The 17756-nt window shown below is 43.2% G+C and overlaps 1 protein-coding gene across 1 annotated transcript in view; it reads right to left on the reverse strand.

The window, feature by feature from the left end:
- The window catches only part of LOC142663086 (uncharacterized), a 42631-nt gene that overhangs the window by 11869 nt on the left and 13006 nt on the right, over positions 1 to 17756 (reverse strand). Inside the window, exon 2 of the mRNA XM_075841388.1 lies at positions 5143 to 5383. The gene's annotated coding sequence lies outside the window, so the exon portion shown is untranslated. The remainder of the gene's footprint in view (positions 1 to 5142; positions 5384 to 17756) is intronic.

Below are 17756 nucleotides of genomic sequence, written 5' to 3' on the forward strand. Positions count from 1 at the left end.
GTGATCCAACGATCGCTGGTTCAAGTCCCCTAGGGGGACTAATAAAAAAAAGTAAAAATCAGATAAATAACTTTTCACCACTTCCCCCTAAAGCATTGTAAAAAGAAATAAATAAACATAATAGGAATCGCCGCATCTGTAAAACTCTGAACTATTACAATATATCATTATTTAACCCGCATGGTCAACGCCGTAAAAAAAAACCTAAAACTCCAGAATCGCTAAACTAAACTAAACTCCAAGAGCAAAAAACTATTGAGGAATCGCTGTTCTTTTTCGTTTTCTACCCAACAAATATTTTTTTTCCAGTTTCCTAGTACATTATCTGATACAATAAATGGAGCTACGAAAACTACAACTTGTCCTGCAAAAATCAAGCCCTCGTAGGACTATATCGAGGGAAAAATGAAAAATGTATGGGTTTTGGAAAGTGGGGAGGAAAAAATTTAATTGAAAAATGGCTGCGGGGGGGAAGGGGTTAAAAGTCTTACCCCAGAAGAGCCTTAAGGCCCTTTTACAGGGGCCGACGATCAGGGGAATGTAACGCTCGTTCCGGATTGTCGGCCCATGCATAAGGGCCCAGCGCTCCGCCGACAAACCGTGTGGGAACAAACGATCTCAATAATCTCCGTACGATACAATCATTGCTCCATTTAGATGGAGATAAACAAGCGCCGAACTACCGGCTGCCCCGTCGATGGGCGATCGTTTACCGGCAGCAAAAGTGTAAAAGAACCTCTGGATGAGAACACCTCCTCCTAAAATTAAAAATTCACGATACGAGTCTGCAATCCCAAAAACATCACATGACTTAGTAACGATAAAAAATAAGAATTATACGCATAAAATATTCGTTTACACCTAATATATTTCCTAATAGCGGACAACCTGCCGAGTGTGGAACTCCTCCATCGTAGTTTACCGTCGTGATTACCTTCATGTTACTGTACGACAAGCACGAACTGCAGGAAAAATGCGACAAAATTCAAGAAATTTCCCTAAATCTCGTACTCGAAAAATGAGGCTACACACCCAAAAATACCGTGAAAATTATAGATAACGGTGTTCGAAATTCTTACATACCGCACAAGTCCACGTCTACAAGAGTCCGCCTAACCTTGATAGAAGTTTAAATCGGACGCCCCAACTTCTATTATTACACAAAAATGTAGAACGCAATGAAAATATGATCCATGAAAACAGAATTGAATAATAAACCCTCCACCGGACACAAGTTGTCATTTAAAGTCAACATTTTATTCAAATTGACCCAAGCAAATCCCTAATGCAGAACATCGTTCCTTACAAAAGAAGTGCAAAGTGGAGAGAACTCCTACATAACACGTCTCCGCTACTCCTACACACCTCACACGTCTCCGCTACTCCTACACGTCTCCGCTACTCCTACACACCTCACACGTCTCCGCTACTCCTTCATAACACGTCTCCGCTGCTCCTACACGTCTCCGCTGCTCCTACACGTCTCCGCTGCTCCTACACGTCTCCGCTGCTCCTACACGTCTCCGCTGCTCCTACACGTCTCCGCTGCTCCTACACGTCTCCGCTACTCCTACACGTCTCCGCTACTCCTACACACCTCACACGTCTCCGCTACTCCTTCATAACACGTCTCCGCTGCTCCTACACGTCTCCGCTGCTCCTACACGTCTCCGCTGCTCCTACACGTCTCCGCTGCTCCTACACGTCTCCGCTGCTCCTACACGTCTCCGCTGCTCCTACACGTCTCCGCTGCTCCTACACGTCTCCGCTGCTCCTACACGTCTCCGCTGCTCCTACACGTCTCCGCTGCTCCTACACGTCTCCGCTGCTCCTACACGTCTCCGCTGCTCCTACACACCACACACCTCACACGTCTCCGCTACTCCTACACACCACACACCTCACACGTCTCCGCTACTCCTACACACCTCACACGTCTCCGCTACTCCTACACACCTCACACGTCTCCGCTACTCCTACACACCTCACACGTCTCCGCTACTCCTACACACCTCACACGTCTCCGCTACTCCTACACACCTCACACGTCTCCGCTACTCCTACACACCTCACACGTCTCCGCTACTCCTACACACCTCACACGTCTCCGCTACTCCTACACACCTCACACGTCTCCGCTACTCCTACACACCTCACACGTCTCCGCTACTCCTACACACCTCACACGTCTCCGCTACTCCTACACACCTCACACGTCTCCGCTACTCCTACACACCTCACACGTCTCCGCTACTCCTACACACCTCACACGTCTCCGCTACTCCTACACACCTCACACGTCTCCGCTACTCCTACACACCTCACACGTCTCCGCTACTCCTACACACCTCACACGTCTCCGCTACTCCTACACACCTCACACGTCTCCGCTACTCCTACACACCTCACACGTCTCCGCTACTCCTACACACCTCACACGTCTCCGCTACTCCTACACACCGCACACGTCTCCGCTACTCCTACACACCGCACACGTCTCCGCTACTCCTACACACCTCACACGTCTCCGCTACTCCTACACACGTCTCCGCTACTCCTACATACCTCACACGTCTCCGCTACTCCTACATACCTCACACGTCTCCGCTACTCCTACACACCTCACACGTCTCCGCTACCCCTACACACCTCACACGTCTCCGCTACCCCTACACACGTCTCCACTACCCCTACATACCTCACACGTCTCCACTACTCCTACACGTCTCCGCTACTCCTACACACCTCACACGTCTCCGCTACTCCTACACACCTCACACGTCTCCGCTACTCCTACACACCTCACACGTCTCCGCTACTCCTACACACCTCACACGTCTCCGCTACTCCTACACACCTCACACGTCTCCGCTACTCCTACACACCTCACACGTCTCCGCTACTCCTACACACCTCACACGTCTCCGCTACTCCTACACACCTCACACGTCTCCGCTACTCCTACACACGTCTCCGCTACTCCTACACACCTCACACGTCTCCGCTACTCCTACACACCTCACACGTCTCCGCTACTCCTACACACCTCACACGTCTCCGCTACTCCTACACACCTCACACGTCTCCGCTACTCCTACACACCTCACACGTCTCCGCTACTCCTACACACCTCACACGTCTCCGCTACTCCTACACACCTCACACGTCTCCGCTACTCCTACACACCTCACACGTCTCCGCTACTCCTACATAACACGTCTCCGCTACTCCTACACACCTCACACGTCTCCGCTACTCCTACACACCTCACACGTCTCCGCTACTCCTACACACCTCACACGTCTCCGCTACTCCTACACACCTCACACGTCTCCGCTACTCCTACACACCTCACACGTCTCCGCTACTCCTACACACCTCACACGTCTCCGCTACTCCTACACACCTCACACGTCTCCGCTACTCCTACACACCGCACACGTCTCCGCTACTCCTACACACCTCACACGTCTCCGCTACTCCTACACACCTCACACGTCTCCGCTACTCCTACACACCTCACACGTCTCCGCTACTCCTACACACCTCACACGTCTCCGCTACTCCTACACACCTCACACGTCTCCGCTACCCCTACACACCTCACACGTCTCCGCTACCCCTACACACGTCTCCACTACCCCTACATACCTCACACGTCTCCACTACTCCTACACGTCTCCACTACTCCTACACACGTCTCCGCTACTCCTACACACCTCACACGTCTCCGCTACCCCTACACACCTCACACGTCTCCGCTACCCCTACACACCTCACACGTCTCCGCTACCCCTACACACCTCACACGTCTCCGCTACCCCTACACACCTCACACGTCTCCGCTACCCCTACACACCTCACACGTCTCCGCTACCCCTACACACCTCACACGTCTCCGCTACCCCTACACACCTCACACGTCTCCGCTACCCCTACACACCTCACACGTCTCCGCTACCCCTACACACCTCACACGTCTCCGCTACCCCTACACACCTCACACGTCTCCGCTACCCCTACACACCTCACACGTCTCCGCTACCCCTACACACCTCACACGTCTCCGCTACCCCTACACACCTCACACGTCTCCGCTACCCCTACACACCTCACACGTCTCCGCTACCCCTACACACCTCACACGTCTCCGCTACCCCTACACACCTCACACGTCTCCGCTACTCCTACACACCTCACACGTCTCCGCTACTCCTACACACCTCACACGTCTCCGCTACTCCTACACACCTCACACGTCTCCGCTACTCCTACACACCTCACACGTCTCCGCTACTCCTACACACCTCACACGTCTCCGCTACTCCTACACACCTCACACGTCTCCGCTACTCCTACACACCTCACACGTCTCCGCTACTCCTACACACCTCACACGTCTCCGCTACTCCTACACACCTCACACGTCTCCGCTACTCCTACACACCTCACACGTCTCCGCTACTCCTACACACCTCACACGTCTCCGCTACTCCTACACACCTCACACGTCTCCGCTACTCCTACACACCTCACACGTCTCCGCTACTCCTACACACCTCACACGTCTCCGCTACTCCTACACACCTCACACGTCTCCGCTACTCCTACACACCTCACACGTCTCCGCTACTCCTACACACCTCACACGTCTCCGCTACTCCTACACACCTCACACGTCTCCGCTACTCCTACACACCTCACACGTCTCCGCTACTCCTACACACCTCACACGTCTCCGCTACTCCTACACACCTCACACGTCTCCGCTACTCCTACACACCTCACACGTCTCCGCTACTCCTACATACCTCACACGTCTCCGCTACTCCTACACACCTCACACGTCTCCGCTACTCCTACACACCTCACACGTCTCCGCTACTCCTACACACCTCACACGTCTCCGCTACTCCTACACACCTCACACGTCTCCGCTACTCCTACACACCTCACACGTCTCCGCTACTCCTACATACCTCACACGTCTCCGCTACTCCTACATACCTCACACGTCTCCACTACCCCTACATAACACGTCTCCACTACCCCTACATACTGCACGATCTCCAGTACTCACTGTCTCCCCGTGGACCTTTCTGAACATACGTGATCAATGTTTTGAAATACCTGGCGGCTTACCCAGGGACGTGAGGAACTGCTGGGTCTCCATCATCACGTCTTCATACAGATCCTATTAAACTTTCTAGTTCTGGTGTCAAGAGCAACAGATGCAGGAGCTCAGGCCGTGGTCACCACTCTGGGCAGGAGAAGACATCAGGTGTTTGTGGTACAATCAGCTAGATTTCTGGTTCTTTGCAGTTCTGGGCACGGAGAAAGACGTCCTGAGAACCATTCCCAGACACGCCTCATCATCTCGTTCCTAGAACATAAAAGCATTTGAGAGACGAGAAACTGTAAGCTCTGAAAGAACTGGAAGAAGGGACTGAGTGATATCCAGATTTAAGGTCCCACCACCAGTTCTTAGTCATCTGAATTTTATAAGCTATCACATTGTATTCTGTATACTAACCTACCCCCGAGCACCACCAGCTACCCCACAGCACCACCAGCTACCCCACAGCACCACCAGCTACCCCACAGCACCACCAGCTACCCCACAGCACCACCAGCTACCCCACAGCACCACCAGCTACCCCACAGCACCACCAGCTACCCCCCAGCACCACCAGCTACCCCCCAGCACCACCAGCTACCCCCCAGCACCACCAGCTACCCCCCAGCACCACCAGCTACCCCCCAGCACCACCAGCTACCCCCCAGCACCACCAGCTACCCCCCAGCACCACCAGCTACCCCCCAGCACCACCAGCTACCCCCCAGCACCACCAGCTACCCCCCAGCACCACCAGCTACCCCCCAGCACCACCAGCTACCCCCCAGCACCACCAGCTACCCCCCAGCACCACCAGCTACCCCCCAGCACCACCAGCTACCCCCCAGCACCACCAGCTACCCCCCAGCACCACCAGCTACCCCCCAGCACCACCAGCTACCCCCCAGCACCACCAGCTACCCCCCGAGCACCACCAGCTACCCCCCGAGCACCACCAGCTACCCCCGAGCACCACCAGCTACCCCCGAGCACCACCAGCTACCCCCGAGCACCACCAGCTACCCCCGAGCACCACCAGCTACCCCCGAGCACCACCAGCTACCCCCGAGCACCACCAGCTACCCCCGAGCACCACCAGCTACCCCCGAGCACCACCAGCTACCCCCGAGCACCACCAGCTACCCCCGAGCACCACCAGCTACCCCCGAGCACCACCAGCTACCCCCGAGCACCACCAGCTACCCCCGAGCACCACCAGCTACCCCCGAGCACCACCAGCTACCCCCGAGCACCACCAGCTACCCCCGAGCACCACCAGCTACCCCCGAGCACCACCAGCTACCCCCGAGCACCACCAGCTACCCCCGAGCACCACCAGCTACCCCCGAGCACCACCAGCTACCCCCGAGCACCACCAGCTACCCCCGAGCACCACCAGCTACCCCCGAGCACCACCAGCTACCCCCCGAACACCACCAGCTACTTATGGGGGTGCAGTATAATAAGTGTATAACGTACAGCGCTATATTATGGGGGTGCAGTATAATAAGTGTATAATGTACAGGGCTATATTATGGGGTGCAGTATAATAAGTGTATAATGTACAGGGCTATATTATGGGGTGCAGTATAATAAGTGTATAATGTACAGGGCTATATTATGGGGGTGCAGTATAATAAGTGTATAATGTACAGGGCTATATTATGGGGGTGCAGTATAATAAGTGTATAATGTACAGGGCTATATTATGGGGGTGCAGTATAATAAGTGTATAATGTACAGGGCTATATTATGGGGGTGCAGTATAATAAGTGTATAATGTACAGGGCTATATTATGGGGTGCGGTATAATAAGTGTATAACGTACAGGGCTATATTATGGGGTGCAGTATAATAAGTGTATAACGTACAGGGCTATATTATGGGGTGCGGTATAATAAGTGTATAATGTACAGGGCTATATTATGTGGGTGCGGTATAATAAGTGTATAATGTACAGGGCTATATTATGGGGGTGCGGTATAATAAGTGTATAATGTACAGGGCTATATTATGGGGTGCGGTATAATAAGTGTATAATGTACAGCGCTATATTATGGGGGTGCGGTATAATAAGTGTATAATGTACAGCGCTATATTATGGGGGTGCAGTATAATAAGTGTATAATGTACAGGGCTATATTATGGGGTGCGGTATAATAAGTGTATAATGTACAGGGCTATATTATGGGGTGCGGTATAATAAGTGTATAATGTACAGGGCTATATTATGGGGTGCAGTATAATAAGTGTATAATGTACAGGGCTATATTATGGGGTGCGGTATAATAAGTGTATAATGTACAGGGTTATATTATGGGGTGCAGTATAATAAGTGTATAACGTACAGGGCTATATTATGGGGGTGCAGTATAATAAGTGTATAATGTACAGGGCTATATTATGGGGTGCGGTATAATAAGTGTATAATGTACAGGGCTATATTATGGGGTGCAGTATAATAAGTGTATAATGTACAGGGCTATATTATGGGGTGCAGTATAATAAGTGTATCATGTACAGGGCTATATTATGGGGTGCAGTATAATAAGTGTATAATGTACAGGGCTATATTATGGGGTGCAGTATAATAAGTGTATAATGTACAGCGCTATATTATGGGGTGCAGTATAATAAGTGTATAATGTACAGGGCTATATTATGGGGTGCAGTATAATAAGTGTATAATGTACAGGGCTATATTATGGGGTGCGGTATAATAAGTGTATAACGTACAGGGCTATATTATGGGGTGCAGTATAATAAGTGTATAACGTACAGGGCTATATTATGGGGTGCGGTATAATAAGTGTATAACGTACAGGGCTATATTATGGGGTGCAGTATAATAAGTGTATAATGTACAGGGCTATATTATGGGGTGCAGTATAATAAGTGTATAATGTACAGCGCTATATTATGGGGGTGCAGTATAATAAGTGTATAATGTACAGGGCTATATTATGGGGTGCAGTATAATAAGTGTATAATGTACAGGGCTATATTATGGGGTGCAGTATAATAAGTGTATAATGTACAGGGCTATATTATGGGGTGCAGTATAATAAGTGTATAATGTACAGGGCTATATTATGGGGTGCAGTATAATAAGTGTATAATGTACAGGGCTATATTATGGGGTGCGGTATAATAAGTGTATAATGTACAGGGCTATATTATGGGGTGCGGTATAATAAGTGTATAATGTACAGGGCTATATTATGGGGTGCGGTATAATAAGTGTATAACGTACAGGGCTATATTATGGGGTGCAGTATAATAAGTGTATAACGTACAGGGCTATATTATGGGGGTGCAGTATAATAAGTGTATAACGTACAGGGCTATATTATGGGGTGCAGTATAATAAGTGTATAACGTACAGGGCTATATTATGGGGTGCAGTATAATAAGTGTATAATGTACAGGGCTATATTATGGGGTGCAGTATAATAAGTGTATAATGTACAGGGCTATATTATGGGGTGCAGTATAATAAGTGTATAATGTACAGGGCTATATTATGGGGTGCAGTATAAGAAGTGTATAATGTACAGGGCTATATTATGGGGTGCAGTATAAGAAGTGTATAATGTACAGGGCTATATTATGGGGTGCAGTATAATAAGTGTATAATGTACAGGGCTATATTATGGGGTGCAGTATAATAAGTGTATAATGTACAGGGCTATATTATGGGGTGCAGTATAATAAGTGTATAATGTACAGGGCTATATTATGGGGGTGCAGTATAATAAGTGTATAATGTACAGGGCTATATTATGGGGTGCAGTATAATAAGTGTATAATGTACAGGGCTATATTATGGGGTGCAGTATAATAAGTGTATAATGTACAGGGCTATATTATGGGGTGCAGTATAATAAGTGTATAACGTACAGCACTATATTATGGGGTGCAGTATAATAAGTGTATAACGTACAGGGCTATATTATGGGGTGCAGTATAATAAGTGTATAACGTACAGGGCTATATTATGGGGTGCAGTATAATAAGTGTATAACGTACAGGGCTATATTATGTGGGTGCAGTATAATAAGTGTATAATGTACAGGGTTATATTATGGGGTGCAGTATAATAAGTGTATAATGTACAGCGCTATATTATGGGGTGCAGTATAATAAGTGTATAATGTACAGGGCTATATTATGGGGTGCAGTATAATAAGTGTATAATGTACAGGGCTATATTATGGGGTGCAGTATAATAAGTGTATAATGTACAGGGCTATATTATGGGGTGCAGTATAATAAGTGTATAACGTACAGGGCTATATTATGGGGTGCAGTATAATAAGTGTATAACGTACAGGGCTATATTATGGGGTGCAGTATAATAAGTGTATAACGTACAGGGCTATATTATGGGGTGCAGTATAATAAGTGTATAATGTACAGGGCTATATTATGTGGGTGCAGTATAATAAGTGTATAATGTACAGGGTTATATTATGGGGTGCAGTATAATAAGTGTATAATGTACAGCGCTATATTATGGGGTGCAGTATAATAAGTGTATAACGTACAGGGCTATATTATGGGGTGCAGTATAATAAGTGTATAATGTACAGGGCTATATTATGGGGGTGCAGTATAATAAGTGTATAATGTACAGGGCTATATTATGGGGGTGCAGTATAATAAGTGTATAATGTACAGGGCTATATTATGGGGTGCAGTATAATAAGTGTATAACGTACAGCGCTATATTATGGGGTGCAGTATAATAAGTGTATAACGTACAGGGCTATATTATGGGGTGCAGTATAATAAGTGTATAACGTACAGGGCTATATTATGGGGGTGCAGTATAATAAGTGTATAACGTACAGGGCTATATTATGGGGTGCAGTATAATAAGTGTATAACGTACAGGGCTATATTATGGGGTGCAGTATAATAAGTGTATAATGTACAGGGCTATATTATGGGGTGCAGTATAATAAGTGTATAACGTACAGGGCTATATTATGGGGGTGCAGTATAATAAGTGTATAACGTACAGGGCTATATTATGGGGGTGCAGTATAATAAGTGTATAACGTACAGCGCTATATTATGGGGTGCAGTATAATAAGTGTATAACGTACAGGGCTATATTATGGGGTGCAGTATAATGTACAGGGCTATATTATGGGGTGCGGTATAATAAGTGTATAATGTACAGGGCTATATTATGGGGTGCAGTATAATAAGTGTATAATGTACAGGGCTATATTATGGGGTGCGGTATAATAAGTGTATAATGTACAGGGCTATATTATGGGGTGCGGTATAATAAGTGTATAATGTACAGGGCTATATTATGGGGTGCGGTATAATAAGTGTATAATGTACAGGGCTATATTATGGGGTGCAGTATAATAAGTGTATAATGTACAGGGCTATATTATGGGGTGCAGTATAATAAGTGTATAATGTACAGGGCTATATTATGGGGGTGCAGTATAATAAGTGTATAATGTACAGGGCTATATTATGGGGTGCAGTATAATAAGTGTATAATGTACAGGGCTATATTATGGGGTGCGGTATAATAAGTGTATAATGTACAGGGCTATATTATGGGGTGCGGTATAATAAGTGTATAATGTACAGGGCTATATTATGGGGTGCGGTATAATAAGTGTATAATGTACAGGGCTATATTATGGGGTGCGGTATAATAAGTGTATAATGTACAGGGCTATATTATGGGGTGCGGTATAATAAGTGTATAATGTACAGGGCTATATTATGGGGTGCGGTATAATAAGTGTATAATGTACAGGGCTATATTATGGGGTGCAGTATAATAAGTGTATAATGTACAGGGCTATATTATGGGGTGCGGTATAATAAGTGTATAACGTACAGGGCTATATTATGGGGTGCGGTATAATAAGTGTATAACGTACAGGGCTATATTATGGGGTGCGGTATAATAAGTGTATAACGTACAGGGCTATATTATGGGGTGCGGTATAATAAGTGTATAACGTACAGGGCTATATTATGTGGGTGCAGTATAATAAGTGTATAATGTACAGGGCTATATTATGGGGTGCAGTATAATAAGTGTATAATGTACAGGGCTATATTATGTGGGTGCAGTATAATAAGTGTATAATGTACAGGGCTATATTATCGGGTGCAGTATAATAAGTGTATAATGTACAGGGCTATATTATGTGGGTGCAGTATAATAAGTGTATAATGTACAGGGCTATATTATGGGGTGCAGTATAATAAGTGTATAATGTACAGGGCTATATTATGGGGTGCGGTATAATAAGTGTATAATGTACAGGGCTATATTATGGGGTGCAGTATAATAAGTGTATAATGTACAGGGCTATATTATGGGGTGCAGTATAATAAGTGTATAATGTACAGCGCTATATTATGGGGTGCAGTATAATAAGTGTATAATGTACAGGGCTATATTATGGGGTGCGGTATAATAAGTGTATAATGTACAGGGCTATATTATGGGGGTGCAGTATAATAAGTGTATAATGTACAGGGCTATATTATGGGGTGCAGTATAATAAGTGTATAATGTACAGGGCTATATTATGGGGTGCAGTATAATAAGTGTATAACGTACAGGGCTATATTATGGGGTGCAGTATAATAAGTGTATAACATACAGGGCTATATTATGGGGTGCAGTATAATAAGTGTATAACGTACAGGGCTATATTATGGGGTGCAGTATAATAAGTGTATAACGTACAGGGCTATATTATGGGGTGCAGTATAATAAGTGTATAATGTACAGGGCTATATTATGGGGTGCAGTATAATAAGTGTATAATGTACAGGGCTATATTATGGGGTGCGGTATAATAAGTGTATAATGTACAGGGCTATATTATGGGGTGCGGTATAATAAGTGTATAATGTACAGGGCTATATTATGGGGGTGCAGTATAATAAGTGTATAATGTACAGGGCTATATTATGGGGTGCAGTATAATAAGTGTATAACGTACAGGGCTATATTATGGGGGTGCAGTATAATAAGTGTATAACGTACAGGGCTATATTATGGGGTGCAGTATAATAAGTGTATAATGTACAGGGCTATATTATGTGGGTGCAGTATAATAAGTGTATAATGTACAGGGCTATATTATGGGGTGCGGTATAATAAGTGTATAATGTACAGGGCTATATTATGGGGTGCAGTATAATAAGTGTATAATGTACAGGGCTATATTATGGGGTGCGGTATAATAAGTGTATAATGTACAGGGCTATATTATGGGGTGCAGTATAATAAGTGTATAATGTACAGGGCTATATTATGGGGTGCAGTATAATAAGTGTATAATGTACAGGGCTATATTATGTGGGTGCGGTATAATAAGTGTATAATGTACAGGGCTATATTATGGGGTGCGGTATAATAAGTGTATAATGTACAGGGCTATATTATGGGGTGCAGTATAATAAGTGTATAATGTACAGGGCTATATTATGGGGTGCGGTATAATAAGTGTACAATGTACAGGGCTATATTATGGGGGTGCGGTATAATAAGTGTATAATGTACAGGGCTATATTATGGGGTGCAGTATAATAAGTGTATAATGTACAGGGCTATATTATGGGGTGCGGTATAATAAGTGTATAATGTACAGGGCTATATTATGGGGTGCAGTATAATAAGTGTATAATGTACAGGGCTATATTATGGGGTGCAGTATAATAAGTGTATAATGTACAGGGCTATATTATGGGGTGCGGTATAATAAGTGTATAACGTACAGGGCTATATTATGGGGTGCGGTATAATAAGTGTATAATGTACAGGGCTATATTATGGGGTGCAGTATAATAAGTGTATAATGTACAGGGCTATATTATGGGGGTGCAGTATAATAAGTGTATAATGTACAGGGCTATATTATGGGGGTGCAGTATAATAAGTGTATAATGTACAGGGCTATATTATGGGGTGCAGTATAATAAGTGTATAATGTACAGGGCTATATTATGGGGTGCGGTATAATAAGTGTATAATGTACAGGGCTATATTATGTGGTGCAGTATAATAAGTGTATAATGTACAGGGCTATATTATGGGGTGCAGTATAATAAGTGTATAATGTACAGGGCTATATTATGGGGTGCAGTATAATAAGTGTATAATGTACAGGGCTATATTATGTGGGTGCAGTATAATAAGTGTATAATGTACAGGGCTATATTATGGGGTGCAGTATAATAAGTGTATAATGTACAGGGCTATATTATGGGGTGCAGTATAATAAGTGTATAATGTACAGGGCTATATTATGGGGTGCAGTATAATAAGTGTATAATGTACAGGGCTATATTATGGGGGTGCAGTATAATAAGTGTATAATGTACAGGGCTATATTATGGGGTGCAGTATAATAAGTGTATAATGTACAGGGCTATATTATGGGGTGCAGTATAATAAGTGTATAATGTACAGGGCTATATTATGGGGTGCGATATAATAAGTGTATAATGTACAGGGCTATATTATGGGGTGCAGTATAATAAGTGTATAATGTACAGGGCTATATTATGGGGGTGCAGTATAATAAGTGTATAATGTACAGGGCTATATTATGGGGTGCAGTATAATGTACAGGGCTATATTATGGGGTGCGGTATAATAAGTGTATAATGTACAGCGCTATATTATGGGGGTGCAGTATAATAAGTGTATAACGTACAGCGCTATATTATGGGGTGCAGTATAATAAGTGTATAATGTACAGGGCTATATTATGGGGTGCAGTATAATAAGTGTATAATGTACAGGGCTATATTATGGGGTGCGGTATAATAAGTGTATAATGTACAGGGCTATATTATGGGGGTGCAGTATAATAAGTGTATAATGTACAGGGCTATATTATGGGGTGCAGTATAATAAGTGTATAATGTACAGGGCTATATTATGGGGGTGCAGTATAATAAGTGTATAATGTACAGGGCTATATTATGGGGTGCAGTATAATAAGTGTATAATGTACAGGGCTATATTATGGGGTGCAGTATAATAAGTGTATAATGTACAGGGCTATATTATGGGGTGCGGTATAATAAGTGTATAATGTACAGCGCTATATTATGGGGTGCAGTATAATAAGTGTATAATGTACAGGGCTATATTATGGGGGTGCAGTATAATAAGTGTATAATGTACAGGGCTATATTATGGGGGTGCGGTATAATAAGTGTATAATGTACAGGGCTATATTATGGGGGTGCGGTATAATAAGTGTATAATGTACAGGGCTATATTATGGGGGTGCGGTATAATAAGTGTATAATGTACAGGGCTATATTATGGGGTGCGGTATAATAAGTGTATAATGTACAGGGCTATATTATGGGGTGCGGTATAATAAGTGTATAACGTACAGGGCTATATTATGGGGTGCAGTATAATAAGTGTATAATGTACAGGGCTATATTATGGGGTGCAGTATAATAAGTGTATAATGTACAGGGCTATATTATGGGGTGCAGTATAATAAGTGTATAATGTACAGGGCTATATTATGGGGTGCAGTATAATAAGTGTATAATGTACAGGGCTATATTATGGGGTGCAGTATAATAAGTGTATAACGTACAGGGCTATATTATGGGGTGCAGTATAATAAGTGTATAACGTACAGGGCTATATTATGGGGTGCAGTATAATAAGTGTATAATGTACAGGGCTATATTATGGGGTGCAGTATAATAAGTGTATAATGTACAGGGCTATATTATGGGGGTGCAGTATAATAAGTGTATAATGTACAGGGCTATATTATGGGGTGCAGTATAATAAGTGTATAATGTACAGGGCTATATTATGGGGGTGCAGTATAATAAGTGTATAATGTACAGGGCTATATTATGGGGTGCAGTATAATAAGTGTATAATGTACAGGGCTATATTATGGGGTGCAGTATAATAAGTGTATAATGTACAGGGCTATATTATGGGGTGCAGTATAATAAGTGTATAATGTACAGCGCTATATTATGGGGGTGCAGTATAATAAGTGTATAATGTACAGGGCTATATTATGGGGTGCAGTATAATAAGTGTATAATGTACAGGGCTATATTATGGGGTGCAGTATAATAAGTGTATAATGTACAGGGCTATATTATGGGGTGCAGTATAATAAGTGTATAATGTACAGGGCTATATTATGGGGTGCAGTATAATAAGTGTATCATGTACAGGGCTATATTATGGGGTGCAGTATAATAAGTGTATAATGTACAGGGCTATATTATGGGGTGCAGTATAATAAGTGTATCATGTACAGGGCTATATTATGGGGTGCAGTATAATAAGTGTATAATGTACAGGGCTATATTATGGGGGTGCAGTATAATAAGTGTATAACGTACAGCGCTATATTATGGGGTGCAGTATAATAAGTGTATAATGTACAGGGCTATATTATGGGGGTGCAGTATAATAAGTGTATAATGTACAGGGCTATATTATGTGGTGCAGTATAATAAGTGTATAACGTACAGGGCTATATTATGGGGTGCAGTATAATAAGTGTATCATGTACAGGGCTATATTATGGGGTGCGGTATAATAAGTGTATAATGTACAGCGCTATATTATGGGGTGCAGTATAATAAGTGTATAATGTACAGCGCTATATTATGGGGGTGCAGTATAATGTACAGGGCTATATTATGGGGTGCAGTATAATGTACAGGGCTATATTATGGGGTGCGGTATAATAAGTGTATAATGTACAGGGCTATATTATGGGGTGCAGTATAATGTACAGGGCTATATTATGGGGTGCGGTATAATAAGTGTATAATGTACAGGGCTATATTATGGGGTGCAGTATAATAAGTGTATAACGTACAGGGCTATATTATGTGGGTGCAGTATAATAAGTGTATAACGTACAGGGCTATATTATGGGGTGCAGTATAATAAGTGTATAACGTACAGGGCTATATTATGGGGGTGCAGTATAATAAGTGTATAACGTACAGGGCTATATTATGGGGTGCAGTATAATAAGTGTATAATGTACAGGGCTATATTATGGGGTGCAGTATAATAAGTGTATAATGTACAGGGCTATATTATGGGGTGCAGTATAATAAGTGTATAATGTACAGGGCTATATTATGGGGTGCAGTATAATAAGTGTATAATGTACAGGGCTATATTATGGGGTGCAGTATAATAAGTGTATAATGTACAGGGCTATATTATGGGGTGCAGTATAATAAGTGTATAACGTACAGGGCTATATTATGGGGTGCAGTATAATAAGTGTATAACGTACAGGGCTATATTATGTGGTGCAGTATAATAAGTGTATAACGTACAGGGCTATATTATGTGGTGCAGTATAATAAGTGTATAATGTACAGGGCTATATTATGGGGTGCAGTATAATAAGTGTATAATGTACAGGGCTATATTATGGGGTGCAGTATAATAAGTGTATAATGTACAGGGCTATATTATGGGGTGCAGTATAATAAGTGTATAATGTACAGGGCTATAATATGGGGTGCAGTATAATGTACAGGCTATATTATGGGGGTGCAGTATAATAAGTGTATAATGTACAGAGCTATATTATGGGGTGCAGTATAATAAGTGTATAATGTACAGGGCTATATTATGGGGTGCAGTATAATAAGTGTATAATGTACAGGGCTATATTATGGGGGTGCAGTATAATAAGTGTATAACGTACAGGGCTATATTATGGGGGTGCAGTATAATAAGTGTATAACGTACAGGGCTATATTATGGGGTGCAGTATAATAAGTGTATAATGTACAGGGCTATATTATGGGGTGCAGTATAATAAGTGTATAATGTACAGGGCTATATTATGGGGTGCAGTATAATAAGTGTATAATGTACAGGGCTATATTATGGGGTGCAGTATAATAAGTGTATAATGTACAGGGCTATATTATGGGGTGCGGTATAATAAGTGTATAATGTACAGCGCTATATTATGGGGTGCAGTATAATAAGTGTATAATGTACAGGGCTATATTATGGGGTGCAGTATAATAAGTGTATAATGTACAGGGCTATATTATGGGGGTGCCGTATAATAAGTGTATAATGTACAGGGCTATATTATGGGGGTGCAGTATAATAAGTGTATAATGTACAGGGCTATATTATGGGGTGCAGTATAATAAGTGTATAATGTACAGGGCTATATTATGGGGTGCAGTATAATAAGTGTATAATGTACAGCGCTATATTATGGGGTGCAGTATAATAAGTGTATAACGTACAGGGCTATATTATGGGGGTGCAGTATAATAAGTGTATAACGTACAGGGCTATATTATGGGGGTGCAGTATAATAAGTGTATAACGTACAGGGCTATATTATGGGGGTGCAGTATAATAAGTGTATAACGTACAGGGCTATATTATGGGGGTGCAGTATAATAAGTGTATAACGTACAGGGCTATATTATGGGGTGCAGTATAATAAGTGTATAACGTACAGCGCTATATTATGGGGGTGCAGTATAATAAGTGTATAACGTACAGGGCTATATTATGGGGGTGCAGTATAATAAGTGTATAACGTACAGGGCTATATTATGGGGGTGCAGTATAATA

Source organism: Rhinoderma darwinii, chromosome 11, assembly GCF_050947455.1.
Source record: "Rhinoderma darwinii isolate aRhiDar2 chromosome 11, aRhiDar2.hap1, whole genome shotgun sequence".
Taxonomy (NCBI): domain Eukaryota; kingdom Metazoa; phylum Chordata; class Amphibia; order Anura; family Rhinodermatidae; genus Rhinoderma; species Rhinoderma darwinii.